Raw genomic sequence first — 13,288 nt, forward strand, 5'->3', positions numbered from 1 at the left:
TACCAATCATGTGGTGTGTTGTGAATACATCGTGCCAATCATGTGGTGTGTTGTGAATACATCGTGCCAATCATGTGGTGTGTTGTGAATACATCGTGCCAATCATGTGGCTTCCTGTTTGCTACGCAAGTGAAATTCAAGAATTGAATTGGAATTTAAGTGCCAGTTTAAATTCAATTCTGGAATTGTGCACAAGCCTGGTGCGCACATGCAGTTCTGCCCGAAATAGATGCCTGATAAGTGCCCAAAAATGCATTGCAGTATGGCCACCTAGTGGAGGGACTTGCCTAAAAGGAATTTGGTTTAACTAGTCAGGCTAACCGCTATCACTTATCTTATAAACTACAGCATGTCCTATAACCAGTCAGGCTAAGTGTTATCACCCAGTTTATAAACTACAGTGTCTCCTTTAAACCATCAGGCTAACTGCTATCACCCAGTTTATAAACTACAGTGTCTTCTTTAAACCATCAGGCTAACTGCTATCACCCAGCTAAACTAAAGAATCTTCTTTAACCAGTCATGCTAACTGCTATCACCCAGCTTATAAACTACAGAATGTCTCCTTTAACCAGTCATGCTAACTGCTATCACCCAGTTTATAAACTACAGAATGTCTCCTTTAACCAGTCATGCTAACTGCTATCACCCAGGGCATAAAAAAAAAAATTCTTGGGTTCCGGTTTCCGACCGACCCTGTCAATTTATGTGCGACCCAAATTTATTTTATGAGCTTGGGGAAGAAATAACACTAAATATATTAAATAAATCCACAAATAAAAGGCGAACTATAATTACATTAATTACCCCTTGCGTTATGTATAGGGATGAGCGTATTCTCTCTTTTACAAAGTAGCCTATGCACAGCTGTTCACGAAGACGATTGTTTTCGTCACTTACCAAGGTAATTTTGTCCAAACACCGCAACTTTTTCGCAAATTTGACCAATCATCGTAGTTTCACCGTGAAATTTCACCTACCACAACAGTCCCTCGCGCAGAATATTGAGCCAGATGGCACACTTACTTCTGCGCCTTTTGCATATGACACCAAAGACTGCCCTAACGTGTTCGTTCCTCTACAGTTTTGATGACAATAAATAGAAGGCTAACGTTAATGATCTGCTTACTTGCATCTCTCAACCTGGTGTTGCTAACCTACCTAGGCTATGAAAGTAAGTTAATTAAGGCCTACTTGGTTTACTGATTTTTGAGTAGGCTATGCAACCCATTGGCAAACGTTTACCTGGATTTGTTCTTTTAGCTTATGTCATGTTTGCTAGCTTGTGGGCTTAGTTTGAGTAGTGCTACCAAAATCATAGAAATTAATAAAATTGCAAGACATTTCCCTTTTCTATGATCCAAGAATGATTTCATTCGAGTTGTTTTTTTAACATTTATTTTAACTAATGACATAGAAGACATTCCCAGTTGCATCCACATATCGTAATGCACTATGCAAAAAGTGATTTACACTCGTAGCCGAACACAGTGAGATGCAAGCCTTCCAATCCACTCAGAAATGTACTTAGGCTACTCTCACGTCCTTAAATGGGCAGGCAGTCAATTAGACGTACACCACCAATGTAATGACATTAAACAGAAGTGTAGTCAAATAGTTTAAATCAATATGAAATTACTAGATACTTACTTGGCTATTAGTAATTATGCAGGCCACAGACTATGAATTATTAAAAAAGATATGAACTTAATATGAATTACAAAATATATGAATGTATTGAAACATATGACATGATGCCATCTCTTTAGGTGACTGTCTTTTTTGGACAGTTCTACTATAATGCTTTGTGAATGACCTCAGTCAAAGCATTTTCACAAATAAAGTAGGCCTACTTTGATTTTCTGTAATCCTTACTGTTTACCTTTGATTATCCTTTTTAATAAGCATCAAGATTATCAGTGTGATTTTGGTCTTACTAACCTTAATTGCCCTAAATTTAAACTATTTTTGCAATTTTCACTTCCTCCCGCAATTTCTCCACAAGAAACAGCTAAAATCACCGCAACTTCCATCCAGGCATTTTAGGTCGCAACAGTCTCAAAAAAACTCGCGAAATCCTGGTGGGATTGATTTTCTACTTATCCCTTACTGCCACTGGAAAAGAAAAAAAAAAAAAAAAAAAAAATTCCCTACGACCCATGGCCTCAACTGACAACCAACAGGAACCAAACCTTTTTTTTTTTTATGCCCAGTTTATAAACTACAGAATCTCCTTTAACCAGTGGGAAATGCATGAAAGAACAGAGGGCATCTTGAATGCCATGATGTTCAAAGGGCTCAAACACCAATAACAATCTACATCAATGATAGAGAGAGAGAGAGAGAGAGAGAGAGAGAGAGAGAGGATCTAGTTGGGAAAGAATTTAGTTGGGTGAGCTAAAAAAATATAGCCTCTTTGTGCCAGGGTTGTGCACAATTAAAATTGCAATTCTGCTTCCTGTTTGCTACCTCAATTGAAATGCAAGTGAAATTCAAGAATTGAATTGGAATTTAAGAGCCAGTTTCAATTCAATTCTGGAATTTTGCACAAGCCTGCTTTGTGCATACTTAATTGAAAAACCTTTTTATGTCTTTTTAGGAGGCAGAGCTCCCCTTGAAGTCGCCTCTTGTCTAGACCAGTGGTTCTTAAACTGGGGGTCACCAAAAATATAGGAGGGGTCACAAAATGATTTTTCTAAACATTTTCCGACTGACATGTTTAAGAACTGGGATATTCAGTAGCCCTAGATGTTCCTGTGTGTGTGTGTAAGCATGTTATTGTCAGCAGGCTTACAGTTCACAGTGTTTCCAGAATGTTCCTGTGTGTGTGTGTGTGTGTGTGTGTGTGTAAGCATGTTATTGTCAGCCCTAGATGTAGGCTTACAGTTCACAGTGTTTCCATAATGTTCCTGTGTGTGTGTGTGTGTGTGTGTGTGTGTGTGTGTGTGTGTGTGTGTAAGCATGTTATTGTCAGCCCTAGATGTAGGCTTACAGTTCACAGTGTTTCCAGAATGTTCCTGAAGTGGATGTTCTGTTAATGCAAATCTATTCCTATGCCTGTTGACGTAGCCTAGCTACAAAAGAGGACATTTTCTGTCTCTCACAACATTTTCCAAAGTGAAACACATTTTTACGGGGTGGAGAGAAAGGAGGGGCACGAGACTTGGCCAATGTGGGGGGGGGGGGGGTCACCAGACAAAAAGTTTAAGAACCACTGGTCTAGACCCCCCCCACACACACACACACACACACACATATGCTTGCTCCTGATTCGATCACACACACACACACACACACACACACTCACACTCTGCTCCTGATCCGATCACACACACACACACACACAGATATCCTGATTTGATCGTGCACACAGGTACAGACCTGGTCTCACACACACACACACACACACACACACACACAGGTACAGACCTGGTCACACACATACACACACACACACACACAGATATCCTGATTCGATCGTGCACACACACAGGTACAGACCTGGTCACACACACACACACAGACCCAATCACCCAGGCACAGGAGTCAGAGTTGTATAAACATCTTTTCAAACAATGAGGTTTAAAGAGGAAAGAGACAGAACATTATTCTCAAGCTTCTGTGTATGTGTGTGTGTGTGTGTGTGTGTGTGAGTGTGAGAGAGAGAAAGAGTGAGAAAGTGTGTGTGTCTATATGTGTGAGAGAAAGTGTGTGTGTGTGTGTGTGTGAGAGTGTGAGATAGAGAGAGAGAAATAGTGTGTGTGTCTATGTGTAAGAGAAAGAGTGAGAAAGTGTGTGTGTGTGTGTGTCTGCGTGAGACAGTAAACTTAAGGAGTTCACAACCAATTGAGATGCTCTCCAGCTGAATCATACAATGGAACACACACACGCACACACGCACACACACACACGCGCACACACGCACACACACACACACGCGCACACACGCACACACACACAAAGGCACAGAAGACATCACCCTCCCCCTCTGCCCTTCTCTACAAGTGTGTGTGTGTGTGTGTGTGTGTGTGTGAGAGAGAGAGAGAGAGAGAGAGACAGACAGACAGAGAGAGAGAGAGAGAGGGTGTGTGTTTGTATAACTGCCCTGGTAGACACACACCACCATCACTTCCAGAGGCATGAACACACACACACACACACACCACCACCATCACTTCCAGAGGCATGAACACACACACACACACACACCACCACCATCACTTCCAGAGGCATGAACACACACACACACACACACACCACCACCATCACTTCCAGAGGCGTGAACACACATGTGTGTGTAAGTGTGTGTGTGTGTGTGAGAGAGAGAGAGAGATGGAGAAGCATGAACACACGTGTGTGTAAGTGTGTGTGTGTGTGTGTAAGTGTGTGTGCCTGCTCGCTCTTTAATTCTCTGCTACTGCGCATCCGCCCTGCATCACAAATGTAATCTTGAAGGAATACCGACACACACATACACACACACACTCGCTCTCCTGCCGTCTTGCGCACGTTAGAGCGATCAAGACTAATTCCATCCTCCCGGATCGATCGAGAAACACTCTCCTCGCGCCCAGGGAGCTGTGCGCGAGCCTACTGCAGAGGCGACAGCATCGCACAAAATGCAGTCCGGGCTACTACACACAGGCGCGCGAGCAAGTGCATGATTTTGTGGCGAAATAGGCACCTGCCCCAAATCCTCTGTCCACCAGCACGTACACACAATCCAGCGCGTGTGCTGAGTAGCTCCGGACCGGGCGATCCCGGGCATCTCACTCTATGTGACGGCGCGTTCAGAGGAAGGTGGGGTTTTGACGGTGAATGTATTCACATAAAGCCGACACACACCCATTGCTCGAGCGGCCCGCTGAGGCAACTTTCACTGTCCGGTGCTGCAATGTGCCAATTCTCTCATCGCGCCTTTGGAATTCTAATACCTTGTCATGACGGGCTCATACCGAGGCACACACAATCGCACTCACACACGCGCACCGCGTGGACCTGCACCACAAAACAGAAATCTGAGGCTCCCAGAACCGATTCAACATTTACCGCAACCGAGCAGCTGGCGCTTCGAACGGCGACCCCCCCCCCCCCCCCTCGCTCCATCTATCGTCTTCCCTTTGAATGGAGCGCAGATGAGACTACAAATCATGTTTTAATGCCCCGTGCACTCGTACCTTTCCGCGGTTCGGCGACTTTCCCGTCCAGCAAGTAGGTATTCCGTTAAGTGTCCTTACGGTGAAGCATCCACACAAGGAGCAGAAGACTGTGGCTCGTCCAGCAGTCGGTGGCCCGCGCTGCACAAACCTCTTCCACGCGCGGCAGTGTGCACAGGCACGCAAGAAAGCGGTCCGGCCACGCGCAATATCACGAGAAGACACCACAGCGCGCCCTGTCGGGGAAGATGTTAGTGTGTTTGATTTTACCTAGAAATACCCTCCTGAAATCTTCATCCAAAAATGTATGTGAGGTGTGAATTCATGTTTAAAATCTAGGAGTAAAATTGTTTAAAATTGTAAAATTGTTTAAAATAGGCCTATCTGTATCTTCAAGCTCTTTTGAACCAGTGCGTTCAAATAATTATTCAAAGTAGCTTCATGTGTCTGCTATAAAATGGCATAGGTGTTATCTTTTTGATTTAGCTTCAAGTTCAAGGAGTGAAATGTTAACAATCTGCCCCACACAACAATCTAATCTGTTACACTGTGTGTGAGAGAGTATATGGGCCTACGGTAAATTAGCATCATGAGAACAGAACTGAATAACAAGTGCAAGTGTGCACCAGCTTCAACAATTTAACACTGTGTGTGTGTGTGTGTGAGTGTGTAAGCATGTTATTGTCAGCCATAGAGATTTTATATTCACTGGTATAAAAAACATTGAGTATAATTAACCCCAAGGCTGTTTGTTACAACTAACCCAGAGTCTTGTCTCCATGAGCTTGTGTGTGTGAGTGTGAGTGTGTCCATGAGCTTGGTGAGATGTCCATGAGCTTGATGAGATGTCCATGAGCTTGCCTTACAGTTAACAGTTACAGTTTTTCTTGATCGTTGTGTTAACTCTGACATCACGTTTTCAAAACAATTACAGTTTTTTTCAGCTGCTTACACACAACATTTTTGCTTCTTAACAATTTTCTAAACATGTCTTTCCAACACCATAACCCCACACCAAAAAGCCATAACCTAATTGTTAGTGTTTAACTCTGTACACATTTTTTAAAAGCCACACACAATTTTCTACCTAACACACAAAAATCCGTAAGTAACTTGATTTAATTTTTCAAACACAACCAATCAAAATCCTACGCTTATATGCCACTGATAATATTTACAGTGCATGAAAATGCACTGTACTGTTCTTCCTAGGCTTCTTATTCTTCTTCTTCTAACGCATTTAATGCAGCTTAAACCGTTTAACGTAGAAACTTCATTCAAACTATGTTACGTAGGTCTTACTTAGGACAAGAGTGCTATGTATTTTACAGCTTTGTAACTTTTATACTTTTTAAACTATTAATTAAAAACTGTTCAAAATGTCCCCACAGACTTAACATGGGCTGATGACATCACAATAGAGCCGTTAAGCAATTAGAATCCTATGGCAGGTGTTCGGGCCAGCTGCATCAACTGCCAGTCTCAGGCTTTAAGCATACAAACTGGCCCTATTAAGACTACACATCCTGTTCAACTGCTCCCTCTGCCAAAAACTGTTTCAAAATAAAAGTCCTCACTACAATATTTAGCAAAAATGTTTACAGCCATTCAACTATTTGAATATCAACATTCATTAAACTGCTAGAAAACGTTAGCTAAGTAAAATGGTTAGCAGGTTAGCATTGCTAGCACTGCTATAAAACATTAGCTAAGTAGCATGGTTAGCATAGTTAAAAATCTTAGCATAACTGCTAGCAAACATTAGAGCCATTCCAACTTTCAGTTATCGTCAAATATCTACCTATACACAGCCATTAAACTATTTGAATATCAACATTCATTAAACTTCCAGTCTGTCAACAACTTTTAAACTATTTACCTTCAACTTTTAAACGGTCTACTTTTAAACTATCATTAAACTATCTATTAAACTAGCTGTCTATCAACAACTTTTAAACTATCTACTGTCTATCAACAACTTTTAAACTATCTACATTCAGCTTTTAAACAGTCTACTTTTAAACTATCAACTTTTATTAAGCTATGCAACCACCATGTCTATCCTAGCATCACCGTAGTAACCATCTCTGTATTATCTGTTTTAACTATACATGATATTTTACATCACAACTTTAGCATTTTCATGCACTGGTAATTCCTTGGAATTGCATTTCTAGTTCTTCTTCTGCTTCTTCTTCTTCTAATGCATTTAATTAGGGTTGGGTATCGTTTGGGTTTTATCCGATACCGGTGCTAAATCGATACTTTTAAAACGGTGCCGGTGCCGAAACGGTGCCTGAACCGGTACTTTGTTTTTAAAATGTTTTAAATTAAAATGGTCTAAAGCATGAATTGCTTTTTTTTTATTGTTAAGACAAATTTGAACATGAAATTGTTATATTCAATTTACTATCAATATCTCATTGCTCCTACAAATAATACATTTAAATGTTAAAACAGCTTGCCATGCATGCACACACAATGGTGAGCTCTGCTTTCAAGTTTACCCAGTGTAGGCGGTTTGCCATAATGTATGTTAAAACCGCTTGCCATAAAACTGCCAGGTCATGGACAACGGCATTTGCAAGCTAATCTAACAGGGACTCTATTTTCCAGTTAATTTAGTGTGTTGCCAAATGCTTCAAGAAATGTCATGTCTTTAAATTCAACACGCAGTAGTTTTGAACATGTTAGGCTACATGTCGGTGTTGAAGTGTTTAGATTCCCAGCGCTAGCCTAGTAGGCATTTTAACAGCAACTATGGCTATGCGCTAACACCAGTCAGCTGAGTTTAATTAGCGATAACGTAAGGAGATGGTTTCGTAGCCTCTTTGACAGCTCAGTGACATCAGGTAACCTACATATTTATGTTTTTGCCAGCTAACTTTTAACATGATCTTCATATTCATTGTGATGCTATAGGGGCCTCATGCACATGAAATATTAATATCATGCCATTATGTTGTTTAACACACTGTGAAATAAAGTTTTCACCTTACAACTTTGCTGATAACATTTCAAATAAATGTCAGTTAGCGCATTAGCAGGGATTGTGTAATGTATAGGCTAGCCTACTGTTGATGTTGTTTCATAACCTTTTGCTTGTATGTAGTTAGGCCCACTGCTAGATTTTGACAGGCACTCGCGATATCGCTTTAAAGTAAGCTACTTTGGGCTCACGCAAGCTGTCAAACACTGTCCACTCGCCTATGGTGCACCCCTCTGGTTTATACATCCAGTGTTTATCATATGTTAGCTAACTGTATCTGGATGTAGAGCAAGACGTTAGAGATGGCGCATGACATGCAGTGATGCCTCGTATAAAAAAATAAAAATAAAAAAAAACGCTATTTAAGCACCGAAATGAGGCACCGAAATCCACTTTGTTTTTCGATGCAGTTACTACCGTTTGTGTCGGCACCGGTGCCATATTAGAACCGTGTTTCGGTGCCCAACCCTACATTTAATGCAGCTTCAACCGTTTAACGTAGAACCTTCATTCAAACATTGCCGCGTAGGTCTTAACTAGGACATGGGTGCTATGTATTTTTCAGCTTTGTAAATTTTATACTTTTTAAACTATTAATTAAAAACCAGTCTAAATTTCCCCATTGACTTAACATTGCCCTTTATGACATCAAAGCAAATTAGAATCCTATGGCAGGTGTTCAGGCCACCTGGATCAACTGCCATTCTCAGGCTTTAAGCATACAAACTGGCCCTATTAACCCTTAGAACCCTAAGCTGTTTTTAGGGCATTTTCACTACCTTTATTCATAAGGATTTATTCTGGTCATTGTAAGTGCCACACACATATATTATATATTGTTTTTTTCAGGAGAGTTTAGGCTATTCAGATCTGCCATCATTTCTACTAGCATTGATTTTATTTTGATTTTTAAAGAATTAAAATATAAAAAGTGTATTATAAAAATTCTTATATTTCGACATGTATCTCACCACTGCAAGCTCACAGCTCTACATGCATTTCATGTGTGTGTAGGGCAGACTGTCCTGAATCGGGCAATATAATTGCCATGTTGGAGGGATACTCTGGGGCTGGACAATTTACAGAAATATTTGCTGTGTGATTTACAGAAATAAATGCCATTTTTTATTTAGTGATGAAAAATGACCTTTCTGCGCTCCATATCTGTGACACGAACTGATCTGACCTGACTTGACCCGAGGTTGCGTGTTAGCCTGCATGCCTGTGTGTATGCAATCATAATAATTCTCAACTCTTTACTGCATTGCCATGAACAAAGTAAAGGCAAAAAAGGTGTTTATTTGTTGAACAAATTGGGATGCAATGTGAGCCTTGAATTGGATGCCATGCAGGAATTTGCTAGGATCTCAAAACCGGAATATGAACATGCTTTGCCATAGAGAAACACATGATAGCATTGGATTATAAACATGCTTTGCCACAAGAACAGACAAAAACGTGGGGTAAGTCCAGCTATATGAAGTTATTATTTTGCTGTCACTTCGTCTGTTTTATAACCCAGAAGGATGTACTTGGTATCAAATGATAGCTCTGAGTCTCCTCTTTCATCTGACATGCGTGGCATATCTATGCGATCACGGGTCCGCGAGTAATTCAAACGAGAGTAATGAGTGTGCAGCGTTGGTTTGTGTACATGACGTTATTATTTTGCAGTCACTTTGTCTGATTTTATAAGCCAGAAGGATCGATAAACATGGTACCAATGGATAGCCCTGTGCCCCCTCTTTCATCTGATATGCTTGCCATATCGATGTGATCACGGGTTCGCGAGTAATTCAAACTAGAGTAATGTGTGTGCAGGTGAATGCAGAGAAGTATAGACTGTAAATATGATGCAATTTGATTTAATTTCATGATTTTTTTAAATTTTCATACTTGATCGTACAGACAAGTGTGTAGTCTCGTTGGAAAGCCCCACTTCTGCTCTGTCGTGCAATAAAGGTTTCATCTCGCTGCGATGAACCGTTCCGGAGCAATGTAACAGAGAAGAAAGGGTGTGTTTTTTGACGCACTTTGCGTCAATCGGGTTCTAAGGGTTAAGACTACACACCCTATTCAACTGCTTCCTCTGCCAAAAACTGTTTCAAAATAAAAGTCCTCACTACAATATTTCACTGTTAAACAATTTAACCCTTTAAACTACTGAACTTTTTAACTGTTCAGCCATTGTAACTGTTACTTGTCATCAACTATGACTCCTACCCACTGTAGCTAGTTAGCATGGTTAGCATAGTAGCATTGCTAACATTGTTAGCATTGTTAACATGCTAACATGCTATTTAACATAGTTAGCATAACTACTAAAATGATAAGCTTGATTAGCTAAGTCACATGGTTAGCATAGTTAACATGTTAGTTAGCATAGTTAACATAACTGCTAAAAATGATTAGCGAAGTTAGCTAAGTCACATGGTGAGCATAGTTAGCATGCTAACATGTTAGTTAGCATAACTGTAAAAATGATTAGCGAAGTTACCTAAGTCAATGGTTAGCATAATTAGCATGCTAGTTAGCATAACTAATAAAAATGATTAGCTAGGTTAGCTAAGTCATATGGTTAGCATAGTTAACATTTTAACATTGTTAGCATGCTAGTTAGCATAGTAACTTGGTTAACATTGTTATCTTTGTTAACATAGTTAGCATAACTGCTAGCAAACATTGGAGCCATTCCAACTGTTAGTTAGCGTCAACTATCTGCCTAAATAATTTAACCATTTCAATTATCAACCTATTTAACTGTTCAGTCATTCCAACTATATTAAACCTTATCTACCAAGCAAATAATTTAACCATATGAACTCATCATATTTTTGCATTTTCATGCACTGTATTTCCTTCAGGAAATGCTTTTCTAGTTAATATTTTATATTCAACTTTTATTAAATATAACAAATGATCATACAAAAATATGTGTTTTATATGGGATACTGCAGTTACATTATGCAAATTAGGATTTTTTTTTGGTTTACCTTTGGTAGACCAGGCAAAACCCAGAACGATTCATTACCAAAATTTTCTCAATTGATTTTATAGTACTTTTCCATAGAATCCCATAATGTAACTGCAATATCCTATCTAAAAACATACTTTTGCATGATCATTTGTGATATTTGATACAATTTGAATATTATTTGGCCTAAAAGCCATTAACTTATCTACTTACAGCCATATTTTCAATACATTTCTTTATTATGCATTTATATTCACTAATATATTCAAATGTGTAAATTATTTCATTAACTATGTGTGATATAAGAATCTATCAAGCAGAAAAGTACTATAGGCTCCCCGGCTGTGGCGCACCTGGCTGGGGCACCTGCACCATACGCCGGCGACCTGCTTGATTCCCGCCCCGTAGTGGCGGCGACCTGCTCGATTCCCTCCCCGTAGTGCCGGCGACCTGCTTGATTCCCGCCCCGTGGTCCTTTCCAGATCCCACCCCAACTCTCTCCCACTCACCTCCCGGCACTCTCCACTGTCATTAAAAAGCCCAAAAATATATTTAAAAAAGAATAAAGTACTATAGAATCAACTGAGAAAAGGTTTTGCCCTGTCCACCCATCCCATCGTTGCCTGAGTTCAGGCCTATGCATAGCTGAGTATATTACACTTTACAGGTTCAGAACTCCGACTAAACCTGAATGACCACTGCTTCGCTGCGCGGCGGTCATAATAATGTGATTTCTGATTCTGATTTGTAACTTGTTCCTGATTGGAGGACTTGGCCGTGTTACAACCATCCCCCGTCTCCCCATGACACTTTTTACTGAGTGACTTTTGACTTGGTGTTTATATGGAAGTCTTTATATGGTAATATGGTGTTGGTTCCATCATGAACATGACACATTCAGTACTTCAGTGCATGTTCTAGATCTGCAGTAGAGCAGCAGTGTTTCATAAAGTGTGGGCCGAGGCCCCCTAGTGGGCCACCAAGGTGCTGCAGGTGGGCTGCGTGAGACAGCCTACTGTCTATTGCTTACACACTACAAACACTACACACACACTACACTACACACACCACACACACTACACACACACTACACACACACATTACACACACTACACACACTACACACACACTCTACACACACTACACACACACACACACACACACTACACACCACACACTACACACACTACACACCACACACACTATACACACACTACACACACTACACACACCACACACACTACACACTACACACACTACACACTATACACACACTACACACACCACACTACTACTCACACACTACACACTACACACTATACACACACTACACACACTACACATCTTCTGTTCAGATCTGGCCACAAGTCCTATTGCTTACACACTACACACACTACACATCTTCTGTTCAGATCTGGCCACAAGTCCTCGTCAACATCGCAGGCGATGTCCTCTCGGGCAAATTGGGAAAATATCACCTTGTGTGCCATATCCACCCTTGAACTGACCCCCTGTGCCATTATCCACCCTTGAACTGACCCCATCCATTGCTTTCAAAACAGGCATGCAGATACACTGAAAAAATTACTTTTGGGTGTAGTAATCTATATGAATTCATTCATTTTTACATTTTTACATTGTACTATATCAAGATTCAGCGAGAACTAGTAACAAACAGAAATATATAGTATATTCATGCAAAAACAGAAATATATAGTATATTCATGCAAAAACAGAAATACATAGTATATTCATGCAATTAATTAATTGAGTGGGAAGAGTACATTTTATTAGAGATTTGCTCACACTATTTAAATAGTTTATTGTCATAGCAACAACACCTGAAAATACCAAGTAGGCCTAACTTTTATTCTGAGAATTCAACACATTTGAATTCGCGCATGCTGTTTTTTACTGTTCAAAACTATTGAATATTTTGTTTCTGAGATCTAGTCACATGAATCACTTTTCTGCAACAAACTCAGAACGCATCATTGCTTTACACAGACTTAAAACACTTAGGGCTCTATCTTGCACTCCAGCGCAATTGACTTTGTATACTTGCGCGTTTGTCTTTCCTATTTTGCTGTCAGCGCATATTGACTTTGTATACTCGCTAGGGATCGACCGATATGGTTTTTTCAGGGCCGATACCGATATCAATTATTA

The sequence above is a fragment of the Alosa pseudoharengus genome, unplaced genomic scaffold (genome assembly GCF_046254945.1).
Source record: "Alosa pseudoharengus isolate Yale_2024_CS ecotype anadromous, Long Island Sound unplaced genomic scaffold, YU_APseudo_1.1 YU_APseudo_1.1_scf_13, whole genome shotgun sequence".
In the NCBI taxonomy this organism is placed as follows: Eukaryota; Metazoa; Chordata; class Actinopteri; order Clupeiformes; family Clupeidae; genus Alosa; species Alosa pseudoharengus.